The sequence below is a fragment of the Diplotaxodon limnothrissa genome, linkage group LG22 (genome assembly GCF_057381915.1).
Source record: "Diplotaxodon limnothrissa isolate DT_005_m linkage group LG22, D_limnothrissa_male_GT1.1, whole genome shotgun sequence".
Classification (NCBI taxonomy): domain Eukaryota; kingdom Metazoa; phylum Chordata; class Actinopteri; order Cichliformes; family Cichlidae; genus Diplotaxodon; species Diplotaxodon limnothrissa.
In genome coordinates this window covers 14,909,801-14,921,836 of record NC_140616.1, presented here as the reverse complement: position 1 = coordinate 14,921,836, position 12,036 = coordinate 14,909,801, and the positions used below count along the sequence as shown (strand labels likewise).

The 12,036-nt window shown below is 37.6% G+C and overlaps 1 protein-coding gene across 1 annotated transcript in view; it reads left to right on the top strand.

Moving 5' to 3' along the window:
• Positions 1–7,694: 7,694 nt before the first annotated feature.
• The window catches only part of dennd3a (DENN/MADD domain containing 3a), a 33,992-nt gene continuing 29,650 nt past the window's right edge, over positions 7,695–12,036 (top strand). Inside the window, exon 1 of the mRNA XM_085346178.1 lies at positions 7,695–7,875. The gene's annotated coding sequence lies outside the window, so the exon portion shown is untranslated. The remainder of the gene's footprint in view (positions 7,876–12,036) is intronic.

The window sequence follows — 12,036 nt, the reverse complement described above, 5'->3', positions numbered from 1 at the left end:
ATGTTGCATACTTTTCCATCTTTGTTCTTGTCGGGCTGATTCTCTGTCTATTCTCTGGTCTCTTGTTGCTTGAGACTGCATCAATGATTTCACCAGAGCTGTCAGTTCATCCAGTCTATCGCCAGGTTTAGCTCCTGCTTTAGCCACTGGATCAGCTGTAGCACCTTCACCATCCTCTGCCACTTCATTACTGTCATTCTTCTTTCCACTTCTCGTCATCATATTTACCTCATTCATTAGAGGCAGCACTCCTGACTAGTGATGGGACGTTCTGTATCGAGGCTTCGGAGCGTGTGTCGAGTAATGGAGGGGGCGTTTCCGCGAAGCGCGTATCGAGGCTTGCTTCATTTATGGGAGGAGCTGAAAATGATGACGTCCGAAGCCTCGCTGCCCGGCTGTACCACGTGACTGGTTCATGAAGTGGTTCGAACTTTGCCGCGAGCTATGACAGATATAAACCCCTCAGACTTCATTCAAAAATGTGGGTGTTTGATGGAGAGTTGCGGTTAGTGAGAGTTTGGAGACCGTTTGGAGGTTTATGAGAGTGAGGAGAGAAAGTCAGGAGAGAATGGAGCCAGCTAAGAAGAGGAGGATGTCCTCCCCTGTGTGGGAACATTTTGATCTTATTCCTCCCAACAAGGTATGTAAATTTCTACAGAAGATGTATTTTCATGATACTGATGGTGCAATACAATTTATGTTGAGCTGTCTTGACTTTTGTACAAGGTGAAGTGTTTGCTATGTGCCAGGGAGCTGGGATATAACAACAACACTTAGGCACTACAGAGCTTTGCATGAGAATAAGGGGAACACCGATTGTGGAGCAAGACCAGGTGAGCCATCAAATGTCATGATAATATAGCATGCAGTAATGTTACTAAATGATATAACAATATTATACAGCTGTTATAAGTTACGTGTGTGATATTTATATTTGTGCTTTATCTTTATTGTCTTTCCTCAGGAGAACAATCTCAAATAGATGAAGACCTGGTCAGCATGGTGATTGAGGACTCACAGCCATTTAGCATTGTGGAGGACAAAGGATTCAAAAGATTTGTTAAATCATTAAATCCTAGCTATGTTCTCCCCACTAAAAAGGTCGTAAAAGCAGTGAAAATTTAGTTTTTACAGAATAAAATGTGAACAGGCAGGACTGAGGCTCAAAGCCTCAGTGTGTAGCTGTCCATACCTCAACGTTACAAAAGCACAACCACTGTCCACACCCCAACCACACCTCACCTCACAGTAAATGATCATTTCCATTTTAAGCATTTCCAAATGATCATTTTCCATACTGCCAGTATAAATATACACAGTATACTGCATCACTACAATATACATGTTTTACACACTCCTTTTGTTGTTGACATTTACAGGCTGTGTGCAAAATGCCACACTCTTCAAATTCATGCCAGCTATTATTTTTACGTCCAGTAGGTGTCCTGCTAGAGCAAATGAAGCTTCATGAAGCTTCGCGTTGGGGTGAACCAATTGGATGAAAAGCTTCAGTGCTTCATGGGGCTTCATCTGCCCATCACTACTCCTGACACCACTTGTCAGTTTTGGCCGGCGGTCATAGGTTCTGTCCAATAATATGACGCCGCGAGACTGGAGTAAAATACATCCATGGATTGGCACTTTATTAAAGAAGGAGCATGATAACAGCACAAAACACTAACCGCAACTAAACAAAATGGCTTCCTTTTATACTCTACCTTTTCAGGTGAGTATCCGGAATAGCCCAAGTATGGGGGTTAACTAATCAACATGAAACATAACCCTCCACACAAACAAACATACAATAACATTAAAGCACATCACAAACATATACATATTTCCAACACATACTATAAACAAACCAATAACATAAGCTTCACTCATTTCTATCTAAATTAAAACCCTCTTTAACCATACTCCCTAACCCGGCACACTGGTCTGCTCCAAGAGCTCTTAAACAGGTGATTGAGCCGCTTTCACTCTTTTGCTCCACATCCTGCAAGAAGCAACCAGGACAGGTGAGTACCTTTACAAGTTCTCATTTCACATATGTTTAGGTTATTGATAAATGATTAACTGCAAACAGCTCTAACTTTGGCTCTTCTCCGACACAGGTAGGATGGCCAGTCCCACTGTCTCTTTTCTGTTACAAGCTGTCAATTTAATCGTATGTCAAATAACCTAATAAAAGACTCCATAAGAACTAATGTGTTTTCTTTATTACCCTATTTTAAATTCCCAATCCAACAATTTATTATTAACAATACCAACCAGGTAATGGAACCCCTGGTCTCCATTACACTTGTAATATCCAAATCTACTGTGTTTTGAATTTGATATAAAAAAAGTGCCCAAAATAATTACACTTGTAAAAACATAAGACAGAAAATATAAATTCAAGTTACAAATTTATTGAGTTACTTTAACACATAGCATTTCTAACAAAAAGTCCAACGACATAAATCCACCACATTTTATAGGGAATAATGTCAGAAATGTCCAGTTTTGGCACAAGGTTACAATATTAGAAATAAAGAATTTCACAACATGTTTTAAGAGTATTCAGATTTGATTAACACACGAGTATGACCTTTTTATTAAAAAACAAACAAACAAAAGGAAAAGAAAATCCTGCATTATTATGTGGGAAAACCAAATGAAAGTAATAGTATAGTGCAGTATAATACACTGAAATATAATTGGTAACCTTTTTAATATGCCAGTACTCTGGTTATGCAAAATGCACATTTGTAGAGTGCAATCACAGTCTCAACAACAAAGCAATAAAACATTAAATAGAAAAATACTTCTTTAGAGACATAAAACAGTGTTATAAACCTCTTTAGCGCCTTATGTCAGTTATGAGCAGTTCAGGAGGAACGTTCCTTAAGTGACATTCAAGATCCCACCTAGAAGCCAGAAATGTAGTGAGATTGTCCTTCATTTTCTCTATGGATTTACAGTTATCTGACTAAAAACACAATCAAAATCAACTAAAACAAGTGATGATGGGGGAAAAAAATAAATAAAATAAAATCACCCCTTTTACTTTGGATGTGGATTTAAGATGATGAAGTATGAAACAGAGTGTGCAAAGATTTCTTTATTCTATTCTCTTTAAAAAAAACAAAACAAAACAAAACAAAAAAACTTATCCAGACTTTGAAACATGATAAGCTGAATTACTTGCTTTAACAGGCACTTGAGGACTGTGTAGGAATCCTGGACATTATTCTGCTGCCAAAAGATCATTTTTAAGACTCAGCACTTTGGGCTTCAACTTCCCACCCTTCAGACCCATCAAAACTTTCTGAATAAAGTCAAAAATGTTGGCCAAACATTTTGGGTAGCTTAGGTGCAGGGCGTAGGTCAGTCCAAATATTACTAGAAATCCATCAGCTAGGGTGGTGAAAACAATGATCATGTTACCCTCGACCAAAACTGCAGTCTTCTCAGGGCAGAAGAATGTTGCATTGCTGGAATTGGCTCTGATCAGGAGTCCAAGTGGCACTTCACTAATATCTGGTCTATCAGAATGCATCATCTACAGAAAACAAAATTACTACATGTTAGTACATTCCTATTTCTCTTAGTTTCATCTATACAAGTCACATTTCTGGATTATTACTAGCTCAGAAATCAATTGTTTGAACAACAAAAAAGCCACAACACACCAAAGATTTGAGAAAACAAACTGACAAAAATAGTACTTTTTAGTAAAGCAAAGTCATACCTCTTCGTAGCAATAACAGAAAGTCAATAAGAGTTGTTTTTTTTTTTTCATTTGTACAGTGATGTATGGTTGGGCTAGGAACATTATAGAAGGTCTACACATATTAAAAACATGTAGTGTTTCCATTATGTGACATGGACACTGTTGTAGACAGATCCAAGCATGGAGATGCTTCTCAAACTGTCAAAGTGTCATAATGTTTTGAGAAATCTAAACAAGGATGCTACTAAGATATTGTTCACAACTTTGTCCAAAACTTAGATCCCACGTTATGATGAAGCTAGAGGTGTCGTCGTACAAATAGGCAGAGAGGGCATGAAGCACACCAGCACGTTGGGCATGGATATCAGCTTGTTCCTACATCACAAGAAAATTATTTTAAATTATTGGCTAACCTAGTCAAGAATGGTAGTTAAAATTGAAAAATTGATCAAATTAAATAAAGCTCAAAAAACAAGACAAAAACCCACTAACCTGGAGATTTTAGCTTCTGAAGAGCTGAGACAGGACATCAGACACGTTCCCTGTGCAAACAGCTTTCTATCTGAATAAGCTCTGGAGCCGGGGAGAATGTTGGTCCAACACAGCATAAAAGTGGTTCTTCAGGTGGAGGTTTGTAATCCTGTGCAATTCTGCACAGATCTGAACACACAGGATACATTTATGTTTACAAGTTTCGATTAGTCTATAAATCTTTGCAAAATACATCAAATTCCTTACACTCCAAAGGCATAATTTGTTCAGACAGGCCAGATAACAGGAGTTGATATAAAATACATCTTGTTAGATACATCTATATACATTCTTACCTGGGACTGGGATTTCAGAGTAGGCCAGCAATCCAGGATCTGACCTACTGGTAGGTCATCATTGATGATCTCTTTGCATCGCAAGGCCAAAGTTGTGTGCATCAGCTTTGTAATCAGGATTCTTTTCACTTTTCTCGACTTCATCTACAATCTGTAGTCTTAGCTGGTCAAGGTAAACAGCATCTTCACCCCTGAAAATTTACTTCTGCCCTGGCATGGACATAACAGTAAAACACAGAAGACAAGACAGACTACACAGAGAACAGAAAAGACACATAACCAAGGAGACACAGATGAAACATAACTAGCCCAGAACTCAACTAAACCTTAACTAATAATAACAACAATACAAGAACTTCACCTCATTTCAATATAACATAAGAAAGCAAAAATACAAAATAAACTCAAAATGCTGCGTCACAGACCCAGCCCCTGACAGATAAAAAACTAAGTCTTTCACTAATGAACACTGGGCATCAGAATAAAATAAAACGAAAAAAATAACTGTTTGGTAAATATATTATTGATGGATTCACCCTTAAGCTAACCTAAAATAGACCAGGCACAACAATTTTACAGTTCAGAAGCTTCTACATTTCAACTTAGTATACATAACTATTTGCAATGTAAACCATGTTCTACCGCCTAATTATGTAATGATTAATCACTGCTTTTGTAAGTATGTCCTGTGCCTACAATTTTGCTGCCCCAGTTTTAATATGTACAACTCCAGAGAACTAAACGTAAGTTTCAAGTTCCAAAAGTTAGCAAATGGGTTAGCCAAAGTCAATATCCATGTATGCGCTAAGTGTGAAGCAGCGTAGCAGTGCATATTGATTCAACAATTTAACCACAAGGCAGTTTATAATCTGCAAATCCAGAAACGCCTTCTAAAGACTTCTTTTAAAATAGTAAGAGATTAGAAAAGTTATTAACACATTATTAGTCCCAGGGACTAATAATGTGTTATACTAAATATGAGCTTATTAGCATAATTCATGCAAAACACTTTGGGGCCAAGGCGACATGGATAAAACGACGCATGCATGTAATTCTTAAATGCCTGCTAGAGTTGTACATTTATGACGATAAAAAACCCATATTACAACGGAGAACTATAGTTTCAGAAAAAATAAAACTTACCACAAAAGCGCTCCTGAAGATGCTGCAAAGGCGGTAAATGCAGCTAGCCAAGTGCAGAGCGTTAGCTGTTCCAGTTCAAAAGTCCGTAACATACCATACCACGTCCTCCTTTATCCAGCGTCAAAGGCAATGCCGCAAAAAAAACCCCTTCACAAATGTTTTTATTTCTGTTTGGATATTAACGTTCCACAAGTTTCTTTCGAAGTAATGAGCGGGCATTCGCACTCGAAGCGAGGAATCCAAGATGGTTGCCAGCACTTAATAAAGAAACAGGTGGCGCACGTACGTACGTACGTAGGCATGTAAGTGACGTCAGTGTTAAAACTCAAATTATTTAAGGGCAATGTCAGAAACTAATCAATATATTCAAGTACTGATAACTTGAAAAAACAAACTTGTTCAAACTACTCAAAAAAATAAAGGTGTATGAACTTATTACAGGTTTTAGTTGGAACTCATTTCATTTATCAAACTATTACTATTTGGTCTTACAGTGTGGAAAACCAACATAAAAGGAAGAAAAAAACCCTTTCATTTAACACATCTTATTAGGGACGATAATCTCCTAACTTGCAGCTCTCCAGAAGAGTAGACACGAAGCCCATTCATTAGCCTGCTCTCTGTATTTGGTTTAAAAAGCACAGCCAGGCTGCTGTGACCTGGATTCAAACCGGGGTTGCTGTGGCCACAACGCAGAGTGCCAACCACTATACGACCACGGCTGGTTTGCGCTGCCAGTTGCAGTCTGCATCTTGCATTTTTCTTACTCCAGTATATAAACTCCGCTTAGAGGACGGTTTGCGCCTCTGACACGAACTCATTTGTTGTTGTTCCGGTATTAGACCAATGAACAATTAGGCTACTTGGATATCTTAACCAAATACACCGCCTGGTCTGTCCATGGCAATTTGAGACACTGTAAACGAAAAAATGTTACTTTGGCCCCTTCAATTCAATATTGCAAACCATGCCAACATTTAATATATAACACTTTGCAGACATGGATGAATATTAAATAGATTTTTTCATTTTGTGCACGATTGATTAAATATGCACATCCCATTTTTTTCAACTGTTTTTCATGATAATTTCATCACATGATAAAGCCATAGGTAGTGTGTAAAATATATCCAGAGTTATACAAACGTCTCTTTAAAAAAGAGCTTTGTTGCTATGCTTTTCGCTCCGATCACGATGTTGCTCTTGCTGGTTTCCATGACATAGCCAGTTTCAAACCAATAATCCTAAAAGCGTTCTCTATTGTTTTGATGTCATACGTCTGGTCTGTCCATGTAGTTTAGAAGTGTACAAAATTCCCATCACCCATGCTCACCATGTCCGCTCCTGGCCTGAGGGATTCTTCTTTAAGTCAAAGTTTCTCCACTATACAAAAGTATGGATGCCAAAATTAGATCCCTCTTTCGAGTGGACCTAATCTCTATTCCTCCCAGCGTCTCTTACTTGAGTAACTTTATTAGAGATGTCAACTGGAAAGGAATTTGTTCTTTGCCATAAAAAATGTTCTTAAAGTGAAGGAAGTTCCATTTAAATTTATTTATTCATATAGTAAATTATTAATTTACTTCGGGGCGTTGAAAGATAGAATAAAATTTACCCTCTTTGAATGTCAGTCAGGTTTATTAGGTTTGTTAGGTTTCTAAGAAAGGATACAATAAAATAAAATAAAAAGGGGGGGGGCACTACATTAACTTTTTCATAAGAGGAAGAAGAAGAAGAAGCTGTACATTGTGCGGACTTGTTTGAAGAAGTGATCTTTAAATCGAATATTAAATTGTATAATAATAATTCTTCTAATTGTATTGTATCTAAAGTTCTCGCAATATGGATAGTGCACTGCGGTGAATATCCAGTAGACGGAGCCTTTGCGAAGCAAAATGCCCCCTCTTCGAACTGCCAAACTAAAAAGCTCTTATTTTGAAATTTGGTTCACAGGAAGTTCAGTTAACGCGTCGCCGCTCTGAGTTTGACAGACCAGCGGCAAACTTCGGACTGTGTGTGAGTGAGAAAGTAAGCTGTGAATCAGAGCACACAGTAAAAGTTGGTCTCAGTGCTGAAGTCCCTGCTGCAGCTGTCTCACGGCTTTCTAACCGCAAGCTGGAGCCGTTGTTAGCTGGAGGCTAACCCCCTGTTTAAAGTGTATCCAGTGGAAATGATCGAGAAATATTTAAGGTCAGTCTCTAATTTTAACCCTTGCTATGTGAGGAATCCTGCTCGGTTGGTCTCACAGCTCAGTTTCACGTGTTTTACATTTTCATCTGCTGGTATTAAAGTTTTTAACCTTGTTGTAATGTGTGACAGCATGTTTACATGACTGTTTTAGGCGTATTGTTGTTGCTAATGCGCTGTTTTGATTTGTTCGGGCTGTATACACGATGAACTCGGGGCAAGAGTCTTGGCACATTAAGCCACATGTTGCTCATATTTTGTGCTTTTCCACCCGCCCGCCAAACGAAAGAGAGATCATAGGGCGTGTCAACAGCAGTCCTGCAAACCGAGTGAAGAAAGAGCTGTAAAATATTTACTTTACTCCCTACTGCTTGCCTTCATTTATTTATTTTACTGTTTAAAGTCATCAGAGGGTTTTTAGGGGTCTTTCGTGCACATTAAAGGGGCATGCCACCCTTTTTAACAGGTTACTCACTTCTTGTGTCCTATCTAAACTATCTAAGAAGTTTAACCAGTCTTCCCATGATTTTGGATTTTCCTGGGATCTAAAACCTACTTTTATTTTCCACTGGTGGGTGTTAATAGCTATGAGAAAAATTGAGAGCCGCCTTCCAGCACAGTCACTACTAAAAGGAGGCTTTGTTTATCTAAATGGCAAGTTATATTTCAGAAGTTTGTCTTTTAGGAAAGGAACTATCATATGGTGGAGAAATGAGACAGGAATTCCTAAAACTGCTTTCATTACTCTGTAAGAGCAACATTTGTTTTAACCACTTCCATTTTCCAAACCGTCTTCTTCCATATTTCTTTTCAGTTCCATAAAATACATTTAAAGCACGGCTGAAATTGCCACTGGCTGCATCAAAGCGGCTTCCTCTCAGACAGATATGACGACAAACTTGTTTGTTACAGATGGTGGACAGCCTCTGGATGGCTGCCTCTCACAGCATGGCGTTACCTCCTTAAGCTACACACCCTAGTCAAGTTTAAATACTGTTACTTGTGGGTACACTAATGGTTAAGCTGTCCCAGTTTGTTTAAATGGTGGTTTCACTGCATCTGAATTTTATTAAGTCTTTGATGGTGCATGTATGTGTAACATAGTTCAAAAACTGTTTAATAGTATACAAATAAACACAACCCCCCAACATGAGGTTGGCTAAATTAGGGGTTTTCAGGGGAATAAGTGAGTTAACTATGTGCTTTTTTTCCTTGACACAGCAGGGTGGTTAGTCAGAGGCTGGAATGGCCTGAGAAAGGATTGCACGCAAGTGTGTCAAAGTTTAAGAAAGAATAGAAGATGATGAGACAAAAGGACAAAAATAAAAATAAAGGAAAGAGAAAAGCTAGGAGGGTGCTAGAGGTATGTTGGTGTACATAATGTAGGCAGGAGGTTGAGGAAAAAGAGGAAAATGTAATAGGGTATAGGTCACTGGGTTCAGCCTGGAGCTGCAACTAATGCAAGTCAGATGTTTATTCTGACACTGGTACATAGGCAGTCTGATGGTAGCTTGGTAAGTTTACTCAAAAGGACTTTAATTGGCATTGTATTTTGATGATACCTGAACAAAGGTGTTGCTTCATCTCAAATCATCAAACTTTAAACACTTTTGCTCAGCAGTGTTTTTTCTCTTGGAGCTCTGCCATGCAGGCCATTTCTGCCCAGTCTCTTTCATATGTTGGAGTCATGAACACTGACGTCACAGGAGCTTGCAAAGAAAAGCGTCTGGACTTCTTTAAGTTACTGTAAGTTACTGTAACTTAAAGAAGTCCAGACGCTTTTCTTTGCAAGCTCCTTTGACTACGATGACCTGGATGACTGAGAACCTTCACAGACATGAACACTGACCTTATCTAAGGCGAGTGAGGCCTGCAGTTCTTTGGATGTTGTTTTGGAGTCTTTTGTGACCTCTTAGATGAGTTATCGCTGTGCTCTTGGGGTCATTTTAGCGATTTTTGCCACTCCTGGGAACGTTCATCACTCTTCCATGTTTTTGCCATTTGTGGATAATGGCTCTCACTGTGGTTCACTGGAGTTCCACAGCTTTCAAAATGGCTTTTTAACCTTTTCCAGACTGAGAGATCTCAGTTATTTTGTTTCTCATTTGTTCCTGAATTTCCTTGGATTGCGACATGATGTCTGGGTTTTGATGATCTCTTGGTCTACTCCACTTTGTCAGGCAGGTCCGATTTAAGTGATTTCCTTATTGAGACATGTGTGGCAGTAATCAGGCCTGGGTCTGGCTAGAGAAATTGAACTCAGCTTTCCAAAAATTTGATACACCACAGTTAATTTGTGTTATAACATCACTTTTCACACGGGCTCATGTAGATTAGATTTTTTCCCCCCTTTACTAAAAAAACCCTTCATTTAGAAACTGCATTAACTGCATTAACTGCATTTAAATTTGTTTGATGATCTTTAACATTTAAGTGTGACAAACATACCCCCCCCCCCCCCCAAAAAAAAAAAAATAGAAAAGCAGGAAAGGGTCAAACACTTTTTTACATATTCTGTAATATATTCTGTGAAATTGTAGCTTCATATATCAAGTGCTTTTTAGATATTTATGTATGTTTTTTAATAAAAGGCCTGTCCTCCTGCTTTTAGACTTTTCTTTCATACATTGAAATCTGCCACAATAATTTTAATGTTAATGTTTAAACTCAAAAATCTTTAAGGATAAAGGCTCGATACTCTAACTCCTCTTTCTCACCATAAAATCTAATCAGAATTTGCTGTTTGAGACACATACACCAATAAATCTAAATCCCAGGATGTGCTAGTTGAAATGCATTTAATACATAAAAAACAGTCCTGTAGCGTTGCGTATTTAAGCACACACTAACAAACAAAATATCACATCAAAAGAAAACTAGTGACAATTTGTTAATGACATATATTGGTGTTTTACAGTAAAGGAAAGTAAAACGTGTGTAATACTTTTTTAACATGACATTTTTAGTCATAAAAATAAATACATGCTGCTTTAATTCAACTTTAATGCAGGGCTTAGCAAATATGATAAGTTGTACCACAAAAATATCAGTAGATGATACTATAACTATTGCTACTAATTCCCGTCACACCTCCTAGGGTATGGACCACCAAAAGTAGATCTCCAGAGGTTTCAGTAGAAAGCTTAATCCCAATAGAACGAAATTGTAATTGAGAAAATAATTTTTTTTTTAAAAAGTCATTTTCAAGTCCAAGTCGAATGCTTGAAGTAATGATAACAGCAGGAATGTCCAGAAGCATCATTCTGAAAAACTGAAAGAATAAAAACTTCTAAAAGTAACCACATATAATATAAATAACATAAATGTCCAGCTTCAGTTCAGCGTTTAATATCATGAATTTACCAAAGAAATTCTAGGATCAGCATGTTTTGTGAAAAAAGAACTGTAAGAGCATCTATTTTTTTTCTTTTTTTTTTAAATGTATCCACAATTGCTGAGAATCATCAAGTTTAAAAACTAATGCTGTGACTTTTCTTTAGCCACTACAGATGGAATCAAATGTGGCGATATGTCAGGCAAAAAAGTTTTTTAAAAAAAAGGTTTGCTTACAGGAATTTTTGATGTTAATGACAAAACTGGTTTACTGCATCAGTGATCAAAGTCTAACATCTGCTGTTTGTGCGATTTAGATTTTTTAAATATCCTTTTTGCATCACATAGTCCAGATGAATGCAATGCTGTGTGCATGTGTGACAGCATGCATCCTGAGGAAGTTGTGGTGAAGGATTTTGTCTATGCTCTGACAAATCTTGTGGCTTTTATTTAGCTGATGCTTAATTTTACAAATTTGATTAATCAAAACCTAGTTTCTTTACGCAAAGTGAAACTCAAACTCCGATATAGACAGCATTTGGTTTGAGAATTTTATTAGTCATGGTTAAAATTGTTGAACCGTCACCACAGCTGCTTCACCTCTTCACTGTAGTCAGATTTACAGTTGGGGTCAGAAGTTTACATTTACTCATCATCTGCATGAATGTTGCAGGAATTTTGGACTTTAATTGCTTTGAACTGTTGTTTTTCTAGGTTTGCATGATTGTAGAGGATTAAAAAAACAAGAATTGGGTATGCAATCCACAAACACCAGGTCAAAATTTTACATACAGGCTCAAATAAACACATACACTCCCACCTCCTTTATTA